The sequence below is a fragment of the Amblyraja radiata genome, chromosome 8, assembly GCF_010909765.2.
Source record: "Amblyraja radiata isolate CabotCenter1 chromosome 8, sAmbRad1.1.pri, whole genome shotgun sequence".
NCBI classification, from domain to species: domain Eukaryota; kingdom Metazoa; phylum Chordata; class Chondrichthyes; order Rajiformes; family Rajidae; genus Amblyraja; species Amblyraja radiata.
In genome coordinates this window covers 11,927,438-11,954,338 of record NC_045963.1, presented here as the reverse complement: position 1 = coordinate 11,954,338, position 26,901 = coordinate 11,927,438, and the positions used below count along the sequence as shown (strand labels likewise).

At 40.3% G+C, this 26,901-nt stretch overlaps 1 long non-coding RNA gene across 1 annotated transcript; it reads right to left on the bottom strand.

The window, feature by feature from the left end:
* On the bottom strand, window positions 1–25,237 carry LOC116975738. Its single transcript, XR_004412735.1, has 4 exons — window positions 25,080–25,237; window positions 11,699–11,703; window positions 456–462; window positions 1–12 (listed from the first exon to the last, which is right to left on the bottom strand). It is a non-coding gene; the product is annotated as an uncharacterized LOC116975738 (long non-coding RNA).
* Between the last annotated feature and the right edge of the window lie 1,664 nt (window positions 25,238–26,901).

Here is a 26,901-nt window from a genome sequence, read left to right as displayed (position 1 = left end):
GGCAGCATCATGCTGTGGTGATGTTTTTCAGCGGCAGGAACTGGGAGACTAGTCAGGATTGAGGGAAAGATGAACGGAACAAAGTAGAGAGAGATCCTTGATGAAAACCTGCTTCAGAGTATTCAGGACCTCAGACTGGGCCAAAGGTTCACCTTCCAACAGGACAACGACCCTAAGCACACAGTCAAAACAACACAGGAGTGTCTTCGTGACAAGTCTGTGAATGTCCTTGAGTGGCCCAGCCAGAGCCTGGACTTGAACCCGATCAAATATCTCTGGAGGGACTTGAAAATAGCTATGCATCGATGCTCCCCATCCAATCTGACAGAACTTGAGAGGATCTGCAGAAGAGAATGGGAGAAATTACCCAAATACAGGTGTGCCAAGTTTGTAGTGTCACACCCAAGAAGGCTGTTGCTCCTCCCCACATTATCTGTGGCTTAATGTGCTTTTACTCTCCATCTCAGTTCTGATGAACAGTCATTCATCTAAAATTCAGGTTCTCTTCCCACAGATGCAGAAAATCTGTTAGTTTGGTACTATTCGAGTCCCAAGGATGGTGGATTATTGGAGTTTTAATGTTTTGCCTTTGGTAACCTCTAATTTATTTTAGAATCCCAGCATGATGTCTAAGATGCTTTGGATCCAAAGGAAACACTCTAGATATTACGTTATTCAAAGACCCGACATAAATAGAAGCAATTGGATTTACCTTAACCAACTATAACCAGCAGGTCTGTCAACTGGCATGCCAGTTTTGTTTTGTCTCAAGATCATTTATTTTTACGTATTTGAGACATAATATCTATGCCAGATATATATTGCAAATGTATGTATTCCTTTGAAATACAGCAAACTCTTCATTTACCTGATCCAAGTATTTGGTCTTTGATTGTCATTCAATGGTGACTCCACTGGGAAGATTTTACCTTCTTCTTAGGCAGTCCTTTGGAGTTGACTTTGATGTACTTCCACACAGTAGGCAATGATTGAGTTCTATATGGGATCTGTAAGAGTGGCAAGTTGAGCTCCACAGGTGCATGGGTTCATTGGATTGCTGAATATTGCTCCTGCTGTTTGCACTTGCTTCCTTCCACATGCTCTGGTGGAAAGACTCAAACTGCCAGGTGCCTTCCCAGGACTTCACTGCCAGTATGAGCAATCTTAGGCCAAGGATACCTATGGGTGGGTGTAGATGTGTTTTTTCCCCCTCAAGATACTCTGAGGTGGCCTTAGACATATTTTAGCCGTCCTCTGAGATATTTCAGCATGAACAAAGCTTGGAGAATAATGTCAGTTTCAAGAATTTGATGTCAGGAATGAGAAGAATGTAACCTATCCATTGGAACTGGTAGAGTGTGAATCAGTGGATGTCGTACTGTGAGAGGGTGGCAACAGCAAATATCTGCCCCATTTACAAATACTGTCTGTGAAATAACAGAAAACCATGTGCTATTTTTTAATTCACAAGATTTTATGTGTGAACTCTGATTTTACCATTGGGCAAGATCTTGGCAAGTGAGTTAGCAAATGTATGAGTTTGAAACTTATCCACTGCTCCTTTTAACATCCTACTAGTTAACCCTTCAATTGCTCCTTGCCCGCAAAGATAACAACTAGAAAAGTTGGAAAATATGCGGCTTGGAGCCCACCTGCTGAAAAGAAGTAACAGATCACAAGGATCTGATGTGGCTGACAAGAGGAGACTCATTTGCGATGGCTGAGCCTAAAATTTTCTAATTGAGTTTGGAGACCACTCCTGAGCCTCCAGTCCCTTCAACAAAAGTAGCAGAAAGGATTTTGTCTCTCTCTGTCACCATTTCTTTTTCCACTGGGCTGATTAAGCAAGAATCTAGCTTTGATTTTCTGCTAAGGCCTTTCAATTAAATTTTTACTGAGAATAAAAACATTGCCCAAATAAAAAGCAAAACTACCCATTCCAGGTGGTGCGTTTCACTCCCTACTTTCTGAACTGTTTAAAATTGAGATGGTTCAATCCAGTGGTCCCTGACTGGTTTGGTAGCCTGGACGATTTTAACTGCCCATCCATCCACTTTCCATGAGTGGGTAATTAAGATTGTTCTATTTTAAAGCACAGCATTTCATCTTAAACCATCCTCCAATACACAACTACTCTTGGATATACAAAGTGCCGAGTAACTCAACGGGTCAGGCAACATCTCTGGAGAACATGGATAGATGATGATTTGGGTCAGGACCCTTCTCCAGAAATGCTACCTGACCCACTGAGTTACTCCAGGACTTTGAGTCTATTTTTGTGAACAAACATCTGCAGTTCCTCGTGTCTACTCTCTGATCCTATCATTCAACCATAAACATTATTTACGTGGAGCAATCTGTCGAGCAAGTGTGAGGTGTTGTATTTTAGGAGGTCAAATATAAGGGAGGGGTATATAGTAGATGGAAAGACATCAGCATTGATGTGCTGATTGTGGACATTGGTAAGGGAAGGATGAGGACCCACAATCCTGTTTACATCAATGGGGCGATAGTGGAGAGGGTCAAAAACCTCAAATTCCTCGGCATGCATATTTCCGAAGATCTTTCCTGGACCCAGCACACTGATGCAATTATAAAGAAGGCACATCAGCAACTCTACTTCCTTTGAAGATTACGGAGATTCGACATGTCAAAGAGGATTCTCCTGAACTTCTACAGGTGCACAGTAGAGCGCATGCTGACTGGTTGCATCATGGCCTGATTCTGCAGCTTGACCGTCCAGCAGCAGAAAAGACTGTAAAAAGTTTTGACCACTGCCCTGTCCATCACCGGCTTTGACCTCCCCACCATCGAAGGGATCGAAGTCACTGCCTCAAAAAGGCAGCCAACATCATCAAAGATCCACATCATCCTGGCCACACATTCATTTCCCCATTGCCATCGGAGAGAATGTACAGGAGCCTGAAAACTGTCCAGGTTCAGGAACAGCTTCTTCCCGACAGCCGTCAGGCTATTAAACACGACAACAAATAAGCTCTGAACTGCAACAGACTATTATTATTATTGCACTATATTTGTTATTTATTGAGTATATGTGCAGTGTATACAGCAGTGTATGCACATACTGAACTTTTTCTCTGCTCCCGTTATGTACGATGTTTACATATTCTGTTGTGCTGCAGCAAGTAAGAATTTCATTGTCCTATCTGGGACATGTGACAATAAAACACTGTTGACTCTTGACTCTTGAGCATCTTGAGGTCCAGGTCCACAGCTCACTGAATGTGGCAACACAAGTAGATAGAGTGATAAAGAATGGGTTTGCTATGCTCGCCTTCATTGGTCAGAGCCTTGAGGCCGAAAGTCACGATGCAACTTTATAAGCCTTTAGTTAGGCCTCACTTAGAGTATTACATGAAGTCCTGGATGCCCATTACAGGGAGGATGTGGGGGCTTTGCAAGGGGTGCAGAATAATTTTACCAGAATACTTCCTGTATTAGGGGTAATAGCAGCAAAGAGAAGTTGGACAGATTTGGATGTGGGGAGACTGGATAGAAGTATATAAAATTATCAAAGGCATAGATAGGGTAGACAGTCAGATCCATTTCCCCAGGGTGTGCAGGGCAAGATTTTTTACACAGTGTGGTGGGTGCCTGGCACATGCTATCAGCAGTGATGATAGATGCATTTAAGAGATTTTTAGATATATACTAGATGGATAAGCAAGGAGTGGAGGGGTATGAGTCATGTGCAGGCAAATTAACTTATTTTATCTTGCTATTACGTTCTGAACAGAAATCGTGGGCCAATGGGACAGTTCCTGTCCTGTACTTTTTCTATCTTCTATATTTTATGTTTATCAGCTAAAGTATGAATAAAGAGTTGCTTTCATGATCACACGTTCAAGTGTTACAATTGCATTTTCCAGATATTCCATTTTAATGAGTTTGAAATTTGACTTACGGCTGCTTCTAATGTCCTTTGAAGTTCTTTCATATATTAACAATTAATAGCTTATCTGTCATATTGAAACAATGCTGTGAAATGTTCTATCACTGAGTCTTCTTGAATGCCATGTCGGCAGAAAGAAAATGGTTTTCTATTTAACTCCAACTTGTTTATTCTCACAAAATAAAACCAAACATATGGCTTTAACATATAATTATTTTGTACGTTAAAGTTGTGTTTTATGTGTTCACATATGTTTTAGAATGGATGAAAAACTGTATACAACAATATATCTTGCATCCTTATCACAATAGACTGAATGAGGTTTCTAGTTAATATAGAATTATTAGAAAGATATTCTCTCTGGTGTAACTATCACTTCCAATGAACACAAAATGTAATTTCCAGATATTTGTTTGTCTGGCTATCTGGATATTCTTGAAAATGTATAATGACGAACAATTACAGATTACAACATTAATTTGATCTACAGTAAGAGACTCTTTTAGAAAAAAACTGAAATAATCTCTTCTCCTTGTGGTTTGAGTGAGCACAATGCAAATACATTACCATAAGATCAAAAAGGTTAAACAATTTGGATTGTAATTCAGAACATTTACAATAAAGAAGGCAGAGCACAGCTACAGTTTTTATCCTGATTTCTTTTTGTACATATTCTGCTCAGATTTCTTTTAAAAATGCGAAACATGCTCAATACCTGGCTATTTAGAACTGTCATATTTACTCACATCTACAAGTAGACAATGCAGGTCACAATCAGCTGCTTCCTACTGAGCCATAATCTCATAATGCCTCTAATCCTTGTACGAAAACCTGATAAAGATGGAAGCTGTGAAAGGCAGCTGCTTAGGGAAGAGACGGAGATGTAAGTAACTGAAAATCTGGCTGTTCAGCTGTAATGAATTCATAAGGTGCTAATTCATCAAGGCCCAGTTGCAGAAATCCTTTCTGACAGAAAGAAAAATTGTGGGTGATTTGGAATGGCCCTTTTGTATGGTCAGATGGAGATCATTTTGTTAGGGTAGCAAAGGAGTGGATGATGAATTTAATACCACTGAGGTCACAGGTCCTGGCTGGAAAAAAAAGATGACCCAGTCTCACTTATTGTTGCCTGCTCCTGAATAATATGATAGATTTCTTCTCCACCAACACAAATATTCTCACTTGCAAAAAGCACATTTCAATCCCAATAGATTTGCTGTATATAAATGCCATATTACATTCCAAATGTGCTCATGATTAGTTTGCAAATCAGTAATAATGACAGTGGGATTCAATACATTAATTTCTTATCAGCTAAGTTTCTTTTGTGTTTTTCAAGTGATGATCAGGCTTTTACTGATCACAGCTACAATGCTATATCATTATTTATGGTCAATGGTAATTCAGTGCTTGGTTAAAGGAATGATAAACTGTAATTAAAACCAAATACAAAAACAAAGCAAAAGCAAGGCTACTCAAAACATTACTATTGATTTTTCTCCCTCTGTGTTGGCTGTTTCCAAGGGAAGCAAGAAGCTGTTTCTTTGAATCGTCGGCACATACATAACCCAATGATCTGAGGGTTTTGGTCAATACATAACCTATAAATTATGCAGCATCTTTCTGAAAAAGAACATTAATTTGATTATAATTTTTGAGGATATTTTGACACAGGCTAACAGTAGCTGAGAAATATATACTCCCTGTGATCGATACCATAATCACTGACCACAACTGAAGACGGAATAATTTTTTTGTGCTCAGCCAAAATGCTCTGTGATCAATGACAGCTATTATATGCTCATTCATAAAAAACGCAAAGAATATACTTATTGTTGACTGGCCTATATTGAATTATAGGTGCAAAGGAAGAGGTCTTGATGAGGGGAAGTGCGGACATTTTATTTCTATGTAACAAAAAGTAATTTTAAAAACACTGTTGGTGTCCAACAGCGAAACAAGGTGCATTTGCATTGGATATATTAGGGAACTGGTTACCAGATGACAGTCTTGGCCCTGGTGGCAAGTGAGTTTAAGTTATAGGAGGAAATAATACTACACCCATACCTTCTTCAGTTAGCTTTGAAATGGAGAGGAGACAGAGGCTCGACAATTGTAATGAAGTGAGGAAAGTATTTCTTACAGTCTGAAATATACATTCATCATCTTCAGTGGGAAACAATTGTTATTTTCTGGTGCAAGTTTAATATGCAATATGAAAAACAGAAGTTCTTAACTTTATTATAACAAATAAAGAAAGGGCAGCATGGTGGTGCAGCGGTAGAGTTGCTGCCTACACAGTGCTTGCAGCGCCAGAGACCCGGGTTCGATCCCGACTATGGGTGCTGTCTGTAAGGAGTATGCACGTTCTCCCCGTGACCACGTCGGTTTTCTCGAGGTCTTCGGTTTCTTCCCACACTCCAAAGACATACAGGTTTGTAGGTTGATTGGCTTGGTATAAATGTAAATTGTGCCTCGTGTGTGTGGGATTGTGTTAATGTGCGGGGTACGCTGGTCGGTGCGGACTTGGTGGGCCGAAGGGCCTCTTTCGGCACTGTATCTCTAAATGAAACTAAATAACATTACCGTACTATTACACAAAGCAGAAGAAGGTTGTTAATCAGCGGTTTGAGGGTTAAAAGGTCAAGAGGTTCCTTATTGATGACGTTAGATCAGCTGTTTTAATCCAGGCTTTGTGTTGCAGCAGAATCAGAAGAGCTGGAGATTTTTATTTAACTTCATTCTGCAAGTACCTTTTTTTTTAACTAAACCCATTGATTTACTTTAAAACAATTTCTTACGACTTCCCAACTATGATATTTAGCGTACCAGGCGAAGAATTATGCAATTTATGCAATTTCAGCATCTTTTACTATTGTTTTCCTTGGCTTACTTATTTCATTGATCCAGAGCAACATAGCTGCTCAATGTATTGTTTAAATGCATTCAGTAGAAGAAAGTACCATCTATGAAGGTATATTTCATCCAGATATTGTTCAGTTTTATTATCATTTGATTCAATTACGAGACATATTCTCCATCCTGCCATCTGGGAAGAGGAACAGGAGCATTAGCTGCAAAACCAGCAGGATGCTCCTCAGCTTCTTCCCGCAGGCTATAAGACTGATAAACGGACTTTGCCCCCTGCCAAAGTATCGCGCACCAACCACCAACCTGGACACACTGCAGCAGAGCCACTGTCGTGCCGCTGCCGATCGGAACACCTGTTGATGTTTAGTAGAGAGTAGAGTGTTTAATTTGTTCATGATATATGTATTTTTATTTCTATTTATTTTTTATTGCACACTGAATGGACACTGGTTGAGCAACGTTTTTTTGTTTCCTCTGGGTATGTGAGTACTCAGGAAAATGACAATAAAGATATACTTGACTTACTTTCGATAAAGCTAATTTTTTATTCAAAATCATTCGGGCTTTCTTCAAAATAATGTAGTTTTCAAATTTCTTGGGTGCAAGAGACAATTAAAAGTACAACATTTTAATTACTTTAATTCTAACTTTCTTGACCTTTGTAAAATATCACAAATGACTCGTATTGTCGTTGCCACCAAACGTCTTTCTGCATTTCTTCTGTCCACAGACATAACATTGGAATTATTTTTACAAGCATCCACCCTGCAGTACTTAGAAACACCTCCTTTTCATGTGAGTTATGTGAACACTTAGTGCATGTTTTGTAGCCATTTAACATATTTATGCATGCTTTCAAAAATAAAATTGTTTTAATAAAATCTGTACAGATGGATTGTTGAGAATACTGCAGAGTAATTTATCACAGTCAAATAAAAGTTCTTGTTTTTATATTTTACAGAAAACAGAGCATTTACTTCAGCAATGTTCCTGAAGCAGTCCATACGCTATAAGATCTTTGGTCCGTACTAAACACAATCATTCCATTCAAGCTTAATAAAGAAAATATGCGGCAATAGCTTTATGACTCTCAGTGATAAATATTATTCTGAATCATAAACATGTTTTGTCAATGGCAGAGTGGCATGTACTGGATTGGCATTACAGTGGATAAATGTGAGGTTATCCACTTTGGTGGCAAAAACAGGAAAGTAGACTATTATCTAAATGGTGGCCGATTAGGAAAAGGGGAGATGCAATGAGACCTGGGTGTCATGGTACACCAGTCATTGAAAGTAGGCATGCAGGTGCAGCAGGCAGTGAAGAAAGCGAATGGTATGTTAGCATTCATAGCAAAAGGATTTGAGTATAGGAGCAGGGAGGTTCTACTGCAGTTGTACAGGGTCTTGGAGAGATCACACCTGGAGTATTGCGTACAGTTTTGGTCTCCTAATCTGAGGAAAGACATTCTTGCCATAGAGGGAGTACAGAGAAGGTTCACCGGACTGATTCCTGGGATGTCAGGACTTTCATATGAAGAAAGACTGGATAGACTTGGCTTGTACTTGCTGGAATTTAGAAGATTGAGGGGGGATCTTATAGAAACTTACAAAATTCTTAAGGGGTTGGACAGGCTAGTTGCAGGAAGGTTGTTCCCGATGTTGGGGAAGTCCAGAACAAGGGGGTCACAGTTTAAGGATAAGGGGGAAATCTTTTAGGACCGAGATGAGAAAAAAAATTTTCACACAGAGAGTGGTGAATCTCTGGAATTCTTTGCCACAGAAGATAGTTGAGGCCAGTTCATTGGCTTTATTTAAGAGGGAGTTAGATGTGGCCCTTGTGGCTAATGGGATCAGGGGGTATGGAGAGAAGGCAGGTACAGGATACTGAGTTGGATGATCAGCCATGATCATATTGAATGGCGGTGCAGGCTCGAAGGGCCGAATGGCCTACTCCTGCACCTATTTTCTATGTTTCTATGTTACAGTAGGGAGAGCACAGAGTAAGCCCAATGAACAGGCTGGTTATCCTGTTGACCTGAACTGCAAATGCATACCAACATTTATCTCATCAGTAACTTTTATTTTCCTCCCATATATCCTCCCATCTGTGTTGAGGATAGCAAGCAGGGAATGATTTATTCAGGAGCCAATTGACTGACATGCCGAGTTGCTTATCTTTCTTTGTGAACCTTGACATGTGATCAGAACACTCAAAAAACTCAACGGGTCAGGCAGCATCTGAGGAGGGAATGGACAGACGATCTGTTGGGTCACGAACCTTCTTCAGATTGAATGGAGTAAGGGGGAGAAAAGAGACGTGGGGGCGGGACAAATCTGGCAAGCGATAGGTGGATACAGCTGAGGGATTCATTGGCAGGTGGCTGGAATGTGACAAAGGTTAGAGGTGAAATGGAGGTAAAATGGTGTCAGATAAGAAGAAGAGTTGTGAGGTAAAGCTCGAGGGAGGGATATGGGTGGAAGGGGGCAGGGGGAAGGGAAGGAAGAGGGACAATAGGGAAATGGGGGATTCGGGGATCCTCCTCAGTCTGGCAATGGAGGAGGCCAAGGACAAAAAAGTCGATATGGGAATGAGACGGATAGTAAAAATGATAAGTAACCAGATATTTCAACAAGCCTTGGCAATCAGTGTGAAATTATTCAGCTGCCTCGTCCATGCTTAGTCTCAGGTAAAGGAGACCAAATCGAGAGCACCAAATGCAGTACATGAGGTTTCACGAGGTGCACGTGAACCTCTGTTACATCTGGAAGGGGTGCTGTGTTCCCGGATGGAGGTCATGTAGGGACAGGTGTTACATCTGCTGCGGTTACAGGGGAAAGTACCTAGGGAGGGGAGCAGATTGGCAAGGAAGCGAACGGATGTTGCAGGGGGAGCGGTCTCTGCAGAAGGCGGAAAAGCGTGGGGATGTGAAGATATGATGGGTGGAGGGATCACATTGAAGGTGATGAAAATGCCAGAGGATGATGTGTTGGATGCAAAGTCTGGTAGGGTGAAAGGCGAGGACCAGAGGAACGCTATCCTTATTCTATCCGGGGAGAGGAGAAGCGAGAGTTGAACTAAGGGGCACAGATGAAACCTGCGTGACGACTCCATCCATGACAGCAGAAGGGAAATGACATTTACTGAAGAAAGACAACACCTTGGATGGCCTAGAATGGCAGCCACATCTTGGCAGCAGATGTAGTGGAGACAGAGAAATTGAGCATAGGGGATGGTGTTTTTGGGTGGAAGGGTGCGAGGAGATGCAGTCAAGGTTGACACATGTGATAGTGGACTATCTAGTCATGAGGAACATAACAGTTGAGACATCCAGCTCCTTTGTGTCCTTGAGACTCTTGAAAGGCGCCCATAAATAAAATTTATTATTATTATTATTATTACCCGATACTTACACTGGGAATGTGTGGGTGGTGACAGGCAGCAGAAGATTAACTGCTTAGTCCAGCTGTATTTAGTGCAACTAAAGTGCACTTTCTATTTACTGCAATCTGTTACCTCAGTGTAAGATTTGACGTAAACATCCGTTAGATTAGTGACAACCTTATTGGTGATTCATTTATGTTACCATTTCATTTGGTTTATATTACCATTTCAAATCGGTTTGGTACCTTAAATTGTTCACCTACCTTTTCTTGCATTGTGCCTTACCATAATTTTCTGATTTAATTTCAGATTTCTAGCATTTGCAATTTTTCTCAGGAAATACGTGCTGTATTGTAATTTTTGTAAAATTTTTTGTTCCATTTTTATAATAATACAGAATCACAAAACAATTGCAACATTGAGCCATTTGGCTCTATGACTGTACTAGCTGTATGTGAGAACTGGATTGCTCTGACATAGAGTCCTGTCCCACTCCACCCCAACCCTGAACCCAATTTCTCTCCCTCCACAACCCTTACCTTATCGGTTCTATTTTGAATGGTACTGTTAAAGCTGCCTCTGCTAAAATAACTAACAGTGCAATCCTGCTTATTGTGTAAGAATAATCCTTGTGTCACCGCTGGTTCCTTTATCAATCTCATTCATTCTATATCCCCTGGTTCTTGATCCCTCCACCAATGGTAGTAAGTGTCAGATCTCCTCACAACTGCTCCATTCCACGGTGGTGTAGCGGTAGAGTTACTGCCTTACAGCGTCAGAGACCAGATTCGAACATGACTATGGGTGCTGTCTGTGTGGAGTTTGTACGTTCTCCCTGTGACCTGCATGGGTTTTCTCCTAGATCTTAGATTTCCTCCCGCACTCCAAAGACGTACAGGTTTGTAGGTTAATTGGCTTGGCATAAATGTAAAATGGTCCCATGTGTGTACTAGAGTTATGTTAATGTGCGGGGATCACTGTTCGGTGCGGACTCGGTGGGCCAAAGGGCCGGTTTCCGCGCTGTATCTCTAAACTAAATAAACCAAATTCCAAAGAAAAAAAACATAGCTTCTCTAGAATAGCCACAAAACAGAAGTTCCTCAATTCTAGAATAATATTCATAAGTTTCTTCTGCACCCTCACCAAAGCTTTCACATCTTTTGCATAATGTGCCTCCCAGAAGTGAATACTAAACTCCAGTTGTGACTGAAGTAGCATTTTATTATGAATCCTTTGGTCTCCTACTCCATGCCTCTGTTTATAAAGCTCAGTCTGTATGTTATTATGTTTATGGGTCAGCGTGAAAGACCTTACATTTTTCTACACTATCATGGAATTGTCCAACTATTCAGGTCTCTATCTTCATGAAGCCTCTTAACATTCTCCTTCCTTCTCACAGTCGCAACCAGTTTTGTATTATCAGCTAACTTGGAAATATGATATTCAGTCTCCTCAGATAAATGTTGATATAAATCATGTATCTCTGGGGCTCAAGAAACAGCTCTGAGGATTAGTTTAGTTTAAAGAAACAGGCCCTTCAGCCCACCGAGTCCACACCGACCAATGATCACCCATAAGTGAGTTCTGTTTTCCCAGTTATGCATCCTACACACTAGGGGCAATTTTCAGAGGCCAATTAATTTACAAACCTGCACATCTTTGGAATGTGGGAGGAAACCAGATCACCTGGAGAAAACCCACGGGGTCACTGGGAGACCAATCCACCAGTCACAGTTTGCCAACCTGAGAAAAATCTATATATTTCTACTCTTTGATGTTTGACTGACAAGCACATAGCCTTCAACTCTTTGTGCTCTCTCTGAGTGGGAGTTTTTTAAAAGCTTTCTGAAAATCCAAATATTTTACATCTACGGGCTCTTTCTTATCTAATCCACTGGTTACGTCCTCAAACAACTCCTGTACATTCACCAGTAGCTTTACATGTACATATTTCCCTTTCAGAATTTCATGCTAATTCTGCTCAATCCTATAATTCTTTTCAAGGAGTTCTGTTATTACTTTGTTCACAATAGACTTCACCACCTTCCCAATTAAAATAATAGTTTTCGTCACTTTCCCTTCTTAAATAGTGAGGTCACATTTACTACTTTCCAATCCTGAAGAGTAATTTGAGAATCTCAAGCATTGTGGAAGATGCTTTTGCTAGCTAGTACCATCACAGTTTCTTTTGTGAAAAGATTGGATTAATCTACACTTGAAAAGGCAGTTTATGAATCAAAGATAAACAACACAGCCTGGTTATTGGCAAGAGACTATCAGAACAATTAGATTGAGTTTTTCTAAAAGGTAATAAAATGTACTGATTTGGCAGATAGATTGATATAGAATATATGGGATTCAGTAAGGTCTTTGACAAGGTCCACTTAGACGATTGCCCAGAGGTTTTGATCCCATGGGAAGACCAATTGATCAAATAGGATCCAAATTGGTTTGGTAGCAAGAAGTTTAAAATCATGAGAGGAATAGATCGGGTAGATGCATAGAGTCTCTCGCCCAGAATAGGTGAATCGAGGATCAGAGGACATAGGTTTAAGGTGAAGCGGAAGAGATTTAATAGGAATCTGAAGCATAACTTTTGCACAAAAAGGGTGGTGGGTGTATGGAACAAGCTGCCAGAGGAGGTAGTTGAGGCAGGGGCTATCCCAGCGTTTAAGAAACAGGTAGGCAGGTACATGGATAGGACAGATTTGTAGGGTTATGGACCAAACACAGGCAAGTGGGACTAGTGTAGCTGGGATATGTTGGCTGGTGTGGGCAAGTTGGGCCAAAGGGCCTGTTTCCACACTGTATCACTCTATCACTCTCTGACTATAAGTAGAGGATGATGGTAAAGAGTTCCTTTTATAATTGGAAGTCTGTCAGCAGTGGTATACCACAGGAATTGCTGCTGGGGCTCTTACAGTTTGTTATAAATATTCACAGTTTTGATGCAAATATGATTAGTAAGTTCATAGAACACACAGAACAAAAACTAGTGGCCTTGTTGATGGCAGAATGTTTTTTTTTTTTTGCTGCAGGATGATCTCACCTTTATATTAATGGTGCTACTGCATTTCCTTTTCCTTCTACCTATGTTTCCTAAATGTCAAATATCCTTGAACATTGCGCTCTTTATCTTTGCTTAACCCGCAGCAACATTACTTGCAAAATAATGCTTCATCTAATAAATTGTGTTTGATTATTGCTTTGTATATATATATATATATATGCAGTTTGTGTAATGTGGATGTTATATATACCTATGTACATATTGCACAACAAACTTTAGTTTAAAAAATTTGAAGAAATAGAGTAGACAGGATATTTTATGATATCTTTTGACATCCCATACTCTTTCTTGAAAAGAAAATCAGACGGTTGATATGTGATCTTTTCCATTGATTGGAAGAATTGGAACACGAGGATATGAGTACAAGATTAAATGTAAGAACTCGAGGAAACAGAACGATAGATACTTGTTTTAAACGTGTGAATTATAAGATTACAGAATTCACTTCAGTATTTAATGACTGCAGCTAAGGTTTACTTCTAGGAGATTAATTAGGTTAATAAAGAGACTGAAGGAAGGATGTGTAATTGGGGTTTAAGCAAAGAATTACATTGACTACTGTTGTGGAGAACAATCACCAACATAAATTGTGATCCATTTCAAAGCAGCAATCTCGATGTAATTCATCGATCATCTATAATTCAATTATTCAATAAATTCTCCTGTTTAGTTAAAGACTGCAACAATGTCTGATATTGTTTTTTTTTGTGGGAGGACAACAGTCCTAAGAAGACAGTGTAAATACACATATTTTCAAGGAACAAACTTCTTTCACAATACTGGGTCGACTAATAAAAAATATTTGGTTATGAATAAAAGTATTTGGACATGTTAGAAAAATCATGTGACTGAAAGGAATTAAGTATTATTTATTAGTAATCTTAAATGCTGAAAGTAAGTATCAGGAGGAGGAAGAACAGAACATTTCAGAAAATCTAAGAGGTTGTACTTTGGAAGAATAACTGATCATTTCTCATGTTGATGCATTTCCTTTCTGTTTGTGTTTCTAATCATTTCAGTTAAATTAGATGGTTTTGCAATTGACTTTTTAAAGCCCCATGAGTGACGATGTTGTAATAACTATTGATATTGTTTGTGATTCTCAAACAATAAACCTTCCCAGAGCAGCTACAAGTGTGCCAAGCCCTGCTCCATTAATCCCTGCTGCGAGATTTATTGCTACAATTTATTGCTGTGGTCAATGCCATGAGGAAAGCTCCAAGATCTGGATTCAGTGCTACAAAAAATCTATTGGCCTCTCTCAAGTGGTCACAGTCAAAGACTGGAACTTCAAGTACCATGTCACACATAAGGCATCACCAAGAGATCGCGAAGGCTTATACCAAGAATGCTTATTTGTTATATGCACCGGATATGAACTGGAACAATGAAATTCTTACTTGCTGCAGCTTTACAAGCACCAACAACAATAAAAAAAGCAACGTTATCAATCAATTTAAGTAAACCATGATAGTGCAAAGGATGTCTAGCAACTAAAGCAGTGCAAAGTTCATTGTGCTTTGTTCCTCAGGGTAATGGTTAGGGTTGTGCAGGCTGGTTCAAGAACCTGATGGTTTATGGAAATAACTTGAACCTAGAGTTAATGACAGTGTGGCCACATCGGTGTGGGTCTTTGATAATATTAGCTGCTTTTTGAGGCAACCCTTTCAATATATCCCTTCATGGTGGGGATGCCATGAGGTTTGATGGATGAGGCAATGTCCACCATTTTCTGCAGCCTCCTTTGCTCTTGAGTGTTCAAATTATTGAACCAGGCGGTGATGCAACCTGTCAGTATACTCTCCACCATATATGTGTATGAGTTCAATAGAATATTTTGTGACCTGTTGCCCTCAAATATCTGAGGAAGTAGAGGCATTGGTGAGCTTTCTTTGTGATTGCATTAATGTGCTGGGCCCAGGACAGTTATTAGAGATGTGAACTCCCAGGAACTTGAAGCTGTTGATTCTCTCCACCACCAGGTCGCTGATGAAGCCAAGTACACTTGGCATTCTCATGCTGAAGTCATCAATCAGTTCCTTGGTCCTCCAATGTTGAATGCAATATTGTTGTTCTGGCAATTGGATAATCGATCTGTCTCCTGTACTCCGACTCATCCTCACTCGTTATTGATCCAATGAGTGTGGTGTCGTCAGCAAATTTAAAGATGGCATTGCAACTGTATCTGGCTACTCGGTCCTGGGTATAGAGAGAGTAGGGACTGAACATGCAGCCCTGAGGTGCCCCTATGTTGATAGTCATTAAGGAGGAGATGTGGTTGCCAATTTGCACTGACTGAGGTCTGCAAATGAGGCAGTTAACGACCCAGTGGTATTGGGAGAAACATCGTCCCAGTTCCCTGAGTTTGACAATGTTTGGAAGGGTTGGTGGTGTTGAACGCCAAACTGCAGTCGATGAAAGACAGTTTGACGTGTGCTCCTGTTGTCCAAGTTGCCCAGAGCAGTGTTTAGAACCAGTGAGATTGCAATGACAGTCGATCTGTTATGACGCAAAGCAAATTGAAGTGAGTTCACGTCGTTACTGAGGCAGGAGCCAATTTGCATCATAGTCAATCTCAGTAAGGCCAGTAAAGAGAAAGCAGAGTAAAGTTTGAGATTACTGGTGAATTCTGTACCAGAGATCCCTTTAGTGTGCAATTTGTAGCATGGTTGTGAAATCCTATATCTTTTTTTCTGATGCTTATTTTGTATTTTATTGCATGCAGTTAAAAAACAAACATTCTTCTTTGGTTTCTTGTTTTATTTATATTTAACATTTTCTTGATGCACAATGAATCAACGATAATGATATTTTTTCAATGTACCTGATTGCAATTGCCCCTGGTAAAATTTGACACCAGTGAATTAAGCTCATATTGGTGTGGCTGGAAGTGGGCAGGTATAAACCATCAGAGAATTGAAAAGACCTGAAATCGGTGTAAGGCAAATATAAACTTCCAGCCAAATATGATTTGCTCAGCAATAGTCCTCAAATAAATGAGGTCAGAAAATATAAACTCTCACAATAGAATTGGGTCTATTAAAAAAAAGAGAAACAGTAGGAATGCAGAACTGCAAAAAAATCCAGCAGGTTTAGGTGTTAATTAGCAGGGAAGAGGTTGGTGCACCAGAATAATAACCAAGAAATCCAGATTATTAAACCCCTGAGTTATCAGCTCACCTGATGATCTCACAGCTAAGATGATAAGAAGAGCCACGTTAATTATCCTCCAGTAAAGTATGTTATTTTGTATATCCATGGCTGCTGTAACTGCACAACAATCATGGATCCCCAGTGTTCCCATTCTCAAGCATACAAAACTGAAATTGCTTCTAGCTTTCAGTACTGAGAATCACATGGTTACTGCACAATACGTTTGACTAATCGCTTATGCACTGTCAGCAATTGCCTTCATCTTCCATGTCTCACTTAATTACTTTCAGTCAGACGTTTGCTTAAAGGATGTCTACAATGTCTTCCTATTGCTGAAACCTTCCGATGTTTGATTAACTCTTTAATTATCTCTACTTTACGGATTATGGGGATTTGAACATTGTTGCTATTTAAATATTAAAATAATTTTGTACTGTAGTGTAATGAAATGGTGAATTATTAACATTACAAAAACTATACCATCTAGTCTCAAATGTCATTTGCAGTTGAACGTGAGTTAATATTCTGATTATTTTCATTGTATTTCAAGCACAATGAATTAGTGGACTTCAGTAATAATGCAACATCATTAATCAAGAGCTATTTTATCACCAAATGACTCAAATATTTTTTCAGTGCAAATCTTTCTGATGTAAATGATGTCTTGTTGCAGTAATCTTATTATTAATGAGCCAGCAATATTCTGTTTGTGTTGCTGAAAATGGCTTTAGTTAATATAATACCCAATTCTTCATATTGCTTTATGCAACCCTTGCAGTTTGGCCTGGCTCGGTGAAAATTTGAGCATGAATCTAAAATGCAGTGCAGGGGAGGCACCAGGACATTGGGACTGGAAAATAAATAAAACTGCAGATTCTTGGATCTCAAACAGAAACACTGGAAGAACTCAACCTGTAAATCAGCATCTATGGAAAACGTAACCAGCCAATATTTTGGGTCAGTGACCCTTCCCTAGAATGGTTCTGACCAACTGGCTGCGTTCTTCCAGTATATCAGTTTTTGTTACGGAATTAGGACGGTTTAGAGGTTGGAATGTGTTATCTTCAAATCCTGGCGAAATTATTAGTGGAAGCAGACATCACGTTTTGTCAGTTTTCAATCTGTAGCCAGTAGATTGGGAGGCAGACTGAGGCAGATTGGGCGTTGGCTGTAAGTCTTCAGCAACGGATCATGGCAGGGGGCAGAGAAGGATTGGAAGCCTCAAAAGAAATGTGAAAGTTGGGATGTAAGTGGGGATGAGATTGGAAGAGCTGTTGTGGAGAATTGAAAAATCATGTGAAGTATCTGGTAGCGTTCAGCAGTCCTGTATCCTAAATCCTCTTCTCCTTTCATGGTACTCATGTTTGCATCACAAGGTTAGCTTCCAATTTTGCTTTTTACAACCAAATGTATTAGTTTAGATGCAATTGAAATTAGTTTGCAATGAATAGTATTTGCTTTCTATTTACCAGTGCAACTAAAAGATTTATTCTTCATGCGTATGTCATCCATGTTTCCGCATACTTCTCCAATCTCTTAGCTACATTTGCCTAGCTAATTGCTGAGAACTGACAAAGCTGTTAATGTCATACTCAAGAAGTTTCGCATGAAGCAGGGAGATATGTTATCTTGTTCAGACATTGGTATCAGGTTTCTACTCTAAATAACATCTCTTTATGGCATTATGTAGGTTGGTGGTGAGTCATGCTATAAGATGTCTATGAGCTACCTACCAATTTCAAGGGGCAGTCCTGACCTTGAAATACTTGATACTTACAATTGCTGAATTACCATGAGATTGTATTAAATGGCACAGCATCTCTTTCAACAAATTGGTAAGTTCTTGGCCGTGTATAGCCATGCATCGCCCACAACACATCACTCAGACATCACCACCCAGAGCCCCAATTGCTTTGATTTAGTCAAAATCATTACTCTGAAGTTTTGGACTTACTTATCTGAGCGAGGTTGAATGCTGATGCTTCTTTTTGGATGTGCTAGCTACTTCTACAAAATCATTCATTGAATGCAGAATCAGTTTTAAAAAACCTTAATGCAATTGGGAATTTTGCTTTTTGACTGACTCAAATGCATCACTTTTCAATGTGAATACAGCAAGTGAATCCACTTTTGTCCATGAATCTTTACATGAATATCCCTTAAATTTGAGGGGCATTTTTTACATTATGTGGAACAAGCTGCCAGAGGACGTGATAAAGGCAGAAATGATTTCAATGTTTAAAAAACATTTCTACAAGAACTAGTATAGGAATGGCATAGAGGGATATAGGTCTAATGCAGGCAAATGAGATTAGTGTAAATAGACAATTTGGTAGTATGGGTAAGGTGGGCTGAAAGGGGCAATTTCTGTGATGTCCGATTCCACGGTTCTGTAACACTTCATTTCAATCTGGGAGAGAGTGACGAGCTTCTGTGTTTTGTGACAGTGATTCAACTATCCCCTTAACCTGGGTCTACTACAGCAAGTTGCTTACATATCCCATGTTATAGCTGAAAGGAACTCAGCTAAACTCTCCACCTATGCAGTCTCTGCAGTCCGTCTGTCTTTTTTTTAAATTTTGTCCTGTTGAGTGTATAGTTTGGTTGTAGTTATATATTGTTTTTAGCTGTGTATATGTGGGGGTGGGGGCGGGGGAACTTTTAAATCTCTTCCCTGTACGGGGGACCTGTCGTTGGGGCCTAGCACCCTGGAGCGGCCTCCTACCGGAACGACCTGGGGGCTCCAGTCGCGGAGCCTGCGGATTCATCACCATGGAGCTGGTCGGCCTCGGAGCGTGGGGAGCTGTGGTGGCGCGCAGCTGCGACCCGACTTCGGAGCTTCGGAGGCTCCAGTCGCAGGCTCGGTGGATGGTGACATTGGGAGCTCGCGGGTCCCTGGTGGGAGACCGCTTTTCAGAGCTCCCGCAACGGCAACTTCTCCCGCCCGAATTGCGGGGTTGAAAACGACCCAGAGCGGGGCCTTACATCGCCAGTCGCGGCTTTAACGGCCGCGGGACTTGCCATCGCCCGCCGGGGGCTTTAACATCGGGAGAAGAATGGAAAACAGGGGAGAAACAATGACTTTGCCTTCCATCACAGTGAGGAGGGGATTATCTGTGATGGATATTTGTGTTAATTGTGTTAATTGTGTGTCTTGGGTTTTTTTCTTGTTGTACAACTGCAGAAACCAAATTTCGTTTGAACTTCATTTGAGGTTCAAATGACAATAAACAGTATTGTATTGTATTGTATTTATTGCTGAAACCAATATTCAATGAAAAGATTAAACAGATTCGTAAACATATTCAAAATCCTTTGAATTAACAACCAGTCTTTTCAATAAAATCCAGAGACAAATCATCTTTGCCCAGACTTTGAGTATTTGCAATATAAAATTCAATTACCACGGATCACATTATTTCTAGTGTGTGGTTAAGTACTGGTTACATTTTAATCACCACATTCAAACCATTTTCTAAGAGTCAAAGCAATGAACGCATAACCCATAAACATCCTTTCTAAACACTGCTGCCCATACATATTTGGTCCATCAAGTTGTTAAAATCCTCACTACCGCCGTCTAAAAATGAGAAAAAAGAATTTCCATTGGAAATTATCCCAGTCTCCCGACATAACTTTGCCAGAAAGATTGGTAAGTACCCTGGAAAATGATGCAAACAACCAAGTTACATTGACCCGGATATTTGGAGTAATACCATGATAATAAAATATAACATAGAAGGGAGTCACTTGGCTAACGTTTTAATAATACAAATAAATACACCTGTAGGTTTATTCCATTCGAGTATTTTTCCTTTGAAAGCTATATTTCAATCTTCATCGAGTGCACTATCAGCACTGTATTCATTCTTTTGGAATAGGTGGCCAAATCATTCAGCACAGTTGTGAAAGCTTTTAATGATAGTTCTGTGCATTATGATTTCCATAGTCCTCAATCATTTAAACATATTAAAAATATGTTTTATCAACACTTCATAACATTTAATTCATTATAAAGAAGTGGACTTCACGGGCTGAGCCAGCATTTAATTGCCCATCCCCAACCGCTCTTGAGAATGTGGTGGTGAGCTGCCTTCTTGAACTGCTGCAGTCCTTGTGATGTGGGTATCACCATAATGCTGCTAGGAAGGGAGTTTGGGGATTCTGACTCTGCGGCAGTGAAGGAACAATATATTACCAAGTCAGGAAGGTGCTTGGCTTGGAGGGCAAGTGCCAGTTGTAGTATTCCCATGCTTTACCTGACCTTGTCCTAGCTAATAGAGGTTATGGGTTGGAGAGTAGTGTCTAAAGAATCTTGGTACGTTGCTTGGTGAGTTTGCCATCCCGTGGGTGGTAATAACTGTTGCTATTGATTATCGATGGTGTAGTGAGGGAATGGATGTAAGTGGGGTATCTGTCAAGTAGGGTTGCTGTGCCTGTGTGGTGTTGATTTCTTTGAAATGTTGTTGAAGCTATGATCATCAAGTCAAGTTATTTGGTGGATCTTGATCAATATGAAATATGCCCTTGTGCATTCAATAATTTTAAATATTTTTGCTTTGTTCTTTCTTTTAAAACTCATGCAAAGAAATAAATATTTGGTCATTACATTTTACACAACCTATTTCCCTTACATCTTTATTTCACAAAATCCAAGACATCTTCTTTGTGATTTTGTATGTTATCGTCTAGGACTAAATTAGAATTAAATTGGGCCAAAGGACACAGGATTAGGAGAAGAACCCATGATGCTATTCTGCTATTTAATGAAATCATGACTCAATTATATGTTGACTTCAGCTACCTGCCTTGGTTCTGTAATCCATAGAAATCACGCATTACAGAAATACATGGCCCAGAAATTGTTTGCACTCTTGTACACTACTTAAATGTAAATGTTGGTTGCAAGCATCATCATCATCATCATCATCGTTGAAAACATTAACGGGCACGGTGCCTTACATACTATGTACGACAGTGATTGCAACTTCTACTGAAGTGTGGATGGCCGTTGGCTCGCTAGGAGCTCATCCGCCCTTTGACAGGTCTTGTTTTTGGTCCTGCTGGAGGTCCACAGCCCCCTCCTCACCTGGCAAACCAGGTGGGGGAGATGGTTTAGTCGCCCTGGAGCAGGGACTATCCGACCCTGGAGCAGGTAGCACGGGATTACATGGTACCCGTGGCGGGGGGAACTCCCCCCGACCTGACAGTAAAAGTATAGAAACAAGGAATTCCAGATGCTGGTTTACAATAAACGACACAAAGTACTGGAGTAACTCAGCTGGTTGGGCAGCATCTCTGGAGAACATAGATAGGTGATGTTTTGGTTCAGAATGCATCTGAAGAAGGGTCCCCGCATGAAACGTTACCGATACATGTTCTATAGCTTGACCCACTGTTACACAAACAATGTGTCCTTTTCGCATGGGTAGTGATGGGTTTGAGGCTCCATTGGAGTCTGGGTGAGGGACATCCAATGATCAGAAGATCAGGGTCAGCAGGAACAAAGATATTCTGATATCAAAGGATTAGGATTACTGATGTGGGGTCTCAGAGAATAGAGGGTTCCATTGACAGAATCTGATCACTGAGGTTTGGAGTGATCGAGGTCTCAGGAATAATTAAGAAATTGCATAGGATAATTGACACATTTTAACATTTTTTATTTTAACCCTCAGGGAAGATCAATGCAAATTAATTAGCAAACAATATTTGAAAATCATGTGGCCACACTGCACACTCACAGGATGAAACATTCTCATTATAAAATATTGTGTATTATATATCACAACATGACAACTTTAATATTGTATTATCTCTATTGAAGTAATACACAGGAGGAGTAACAATCCAATGTGATTTTATTATTAGGAGTTATTCAGGCTGTGTGCAGCAGAATAATTTAGCCTTGTAAAATATTCAGAGTTAATGGCAAAATGAACATTAGTGACGTCTGGACCAGCATATCTGAACATCCGCAGTCTCCCTTAATTAGATAGATCTAAAGAAACATGGAATAACAACAACAATAAATTCAATTTATGTGGCATCAGGAAGATAATTAACAAAAGCAATGCCTGGCTATACATGGAAGTACTATGACAGACTGACAGTTTAATCAGAGGTAGTTGGTGACAAATTAAAAGGTCGCTCAGGGGGTCGGCCGGGAACTAAAGGGGACCGGGGGGGGGGGGGGGGCATTGGGTGAAAAGGGGGTTATTTGTAACTTTGTTGATGCTTAGGTATGTAAAATAAAGCATCGCACTGTGATTTGACAATTAAAATATTATGGATAAGAAAATGTCAAGCATTGGAGGAGGGCAGAAACTTTGAATAATTGCAGGGCTGAAGGAGAAAACAAGGATAATAGTTTTAATATGTTGCATATCCTTGTGTCAGTACATTAAACCTTATTATCACGGACTATAGTGGGGGGGAATGGTGTCCATTATTGCCGATTGTCCGCTATAACCGAGTAAGGGTTTGCCGAGTAATAGAGTATCATTGCACACGTAGTAGAAATGAAGAACTGCAGACGCTGGTTAATACACAAAAGGTCACAAAGTGCTGGAGTAACTCAGCAGGTCAGGCAGCATCTCTGGAGAGCTTGTATAGGTAAGATTTCATGTTGGGACCGTTCCTCAGACTATTGGTCTGGAACTGGGCCTGGAATCTGGGTGAGTTGATGGCTAGTGGGGGGCGGCGGGGATCAGCGGAGTCATCAGTCGCAGCCCACAGGTGGCCGGAGTACGGGTAAGGGTTGGCGGTGGTGGCGGCAAGCACCGCCTAGAAGTGGTCAAGGAGGCTGGTGGTAGGTCCAGCCTGGAAGCAGCTGGGGAGGTGGTGCGGCCCAGTTGGGATGCTCCCATCCGCTATAACCAAAATCCGTTATAAAGAGGGTTTACTGTGTAATTTGAGGAAGCACAAGGATACAGGTTAGCAAAAGTTGATGTGAGCTTGACCATAGGCAGAACAGATTTGGATTACTTACTGGGAGAAGGAGAAAAAACAGCCAAGAATGCAGAGGAATAAAGGCTGAAGGTAAGGGTAGAATGAATAGTCAATTATAAAAAGGAAGGTGGCTTTAGGCTTCAGTGAATGTCGTCAAAATGTCAAAATGGCATCCAGCTTAGGCATGAACACTTTTTGATTTAAATGGACCAATTTAATAGGTTACTGGAGAGACAAGCCTGCAGTTTATTACTATTGTGAAATGAGGTCTGCTATGCCTTAAATGTTTACAAATGTACTGTGGTGTTTGCGAGTGTGAATGGTCATAAAGTTGAAGTATGAGATGGTTCAGCTTTAGCAATGCAATGGTTTGCTGAGACATGAAATGTGTGATTGAAACCTCCTGTGTGATGTGTTCAATAAATATCAACGGTCCCCTAAGAATTATTTATGAGAAAGATAGGAAACCGAGTGAAAAAGTAAGGGACAGTTTACGTAAGAAACTCTACCTGCCCACTGCAGGTCTAGGGCTCTGTAAACCCAGTTTTATAGCCTTCAAAGAACATCAAGTAACATTTTCATATTCCTATACAAGAACGACGACAGAAATGTGCTGGCTAATAACAGAGAAGGTGAGGAGAAAATAAAGAATAAAAAATTATAGGTATCATAGCTTATAAATTCCTTTGCGCAATGCACAAAAAAAAACTGAATTGAAAATTGGATTAACGTGGTATAGAAAAATGCAGTGGACTTTTCTAGTTGTCTCAGACCCCACAGGTAAATTCAATTGCTGACTTTTCAGCAGGAATTTTATCTGCAGGAGAAGCTCCTAAACAAAATAAAATTCTCCAAAGTGATGTGGCCAATTATGCAATAACAAAAAATGCAAGGACTTACAGGAGATAGTCAGCCTAGCTTTGGTCATGAGAAATCATGGCTAACGGTTTTGGTTGAGTTTTTGAAGAGGGATTGAGAGAATTGATAAGAGCTAGGAGGTAGATTTTGTCTACATAGGTCTTACATCATCTGGAAAGATGGATCATAGTAAATACAGTGTAAGCTAGCCAATGGGATACAACATTGCCTTGGTAGAAGAAGTCAAAAGGGTGACGGTAGAGATTCTCAGGTTGGCCAGCGGTCTAGCACGGAGATTGGTGCTGAGTTCATGTTGTTTGTCATCTATATTAATTATTTGTATGAGAATGCAATTGTTTTAGGGGACTTGAGAGGTTTTTTTTCCCACACTGCATAACTCTGTGACTCCATTAACTCTATGATCAAAAAATCATCTCCAATTTGATTTTCAATTCACTGATTACCAAGTTTGTATTTGACATCAGAATTGGTGGTGTGTTGGACAGTAACGAGGTTGTTTAAAGCTTCTCGAGGATCGAGATCGACTGGAAAAATGGCCAGGGACTGGCAGATGGATTTTAACTCGGATAAAAGTACAAAGCAACGCATTTTGGTAAATTAAACCAGTGCAGGACATACGCAGTGCATGACAGGGCCCTGGGACGTGTTGCAAAACAGAATGACCTTGAGGCTCAGGTGTATTGTTTCCTGAATGTGCAACACAGCTGATAGGGTTGTGAAGAAGGCTTCTGGCACAGTTGCCTTCATTGAATGGGTATTGAGTACAAGTGTGGGGATGTCACGTTATGGCTGTACAAGATGTTGGTGTGACTGCACCTGGAATATTGTCATGCAGTTCTGGCAGCCATATTGTGGGACTTCTTCTTATCGAGTCCACGCACAAGATTAGAAGTTGTTCAGCCAGAGCTGAACACACTTCTTGGCATCTGTATACAATGGCGTCTGTCTTGTCATTTCTTGTGTGCGGTGGTGGAAAGATTGGTGGAAACAGGGCTGCGGTGTGAACGCTCTTTCCTTGACCCCATATTGTTGGACGCATGTGAGTAAGATCGGGTACACACATTGTTGCTGGGAACAGAGAGTTGGTGTTATAAGGAAAGGAAGGCGAAGACTATTTTCCCTGAAGCAAAGAAGGCTGAAGAGTGACATTATAGAGGTTTATAAAATCATGAGAGATACTGATAAGGTATGAGGAGTGTAAAACTACAGAGCGTATATTTAAGGTGAGAGGGGGAATGTTTTAGAAGACTTGAGAGATTTTTTTTACACACTGCATAACTCTGTGACTCCATGAACTCTATGATCAAAATTCATCTCCAATTTGATTTTCAATTCACTAGTCTGACAAATGATTGCTGCTATTTATTCACAGAATATCCAGATTTTTACATGCCCTACTTTCCTTGAAACCGTTTTACCTAAAGGGCCAACTGCATTTTTTATCTTCATTCGGGTTGTGACCTCAATTCCAAGTTCACACATGTGCTAAGGCTACTTTGCCAATGAAGGTTAAAGTTGCATTTACTCTCAGCTTCGTAGCTTGGTCTGCGGCAGCTGGTTTTAATCTGACAGTTTGCGCTCACTGCCTGAATTTGAAGGAGTGAAGACGTTGTCTATATTTTTCAATGCACAGAAGCAGACAAAACATGTCCTTTTAGACCCTGCTGCTGAGCTGAATGCTGGCAATCATGAAATTTAGCAGTAGCACTGAGCTGAAACTAACTCAACCTGACTTTGCACAGAAATATCCAGCAGTGCTGTTCTGGGAATCTCACAATCATGCTATTTATGGATGTACTGCGTTCAGGAGAGATACAATGTTGTTTTAACATCATTAAAATGTAAGAAAGCAATTGTTTGGCCTGTCTTTTCTTAAATTGTGGGTAGCAATTCACCATCTGCAAAGTTTTTGACTGATTCCATCAGTCAGAAGAAGGGTCCAGACTGGAAATGTCATCTGCCTTTTTCTCTCCACAGATGCCTGGCTTGTTTAGTTCTTCCAGCATTTTGTCTTTTAGCTCAGGATTTAATCCAGTTATCTGGGAATTTACCTGGGAATTTGAGGCTTTCCTGTGGATTGAACCAAATATTGCACTGAGTAGATATCATGTTATTGTAAATGTATAAAGAGGGGAGAATTACTACTTCCTATGATTCCGACAGGGGCAGAACTATTAGCAGTATTGACATTCTCCTGCTTGAAAGAGAAAGCGGCCCAAAGCAACAAAATTATTCAATGCATCGAGCAACCATATTATTTAGACAGTAACCTGAAAGGGTGCATAAAACCATGAGACTCGGTTTTACAATGAAACTAGACTAAGTGGGACCCGTTGGGTCCCATTCCCCCATCGCAACCCATTCCCCAACACAATATTCCACCACTCACCCGTTTTTGCTGTAATAATTGGTTTATTTGGTCCTGAGTAGGGATGCAAACTGTCTACAACTTGTTGAAGAGAAGGCTAAGGCCATTGCACAGGCTAGAAAAAATAATATTATGCAGAACTATTGTTTGATATAATAATCCCACATTGTCCTATGCCTGCTAGTATATGATATGACTGAAGAAGGGTCTCGACCCGAAATGTCACCCATTCCTTCTCTCCAGAGACGCTGCCTGTCCTGCTGAGTTACTCCAGCTTTTTGTATCTGTCTATGATATTTTTATGATGGGGAA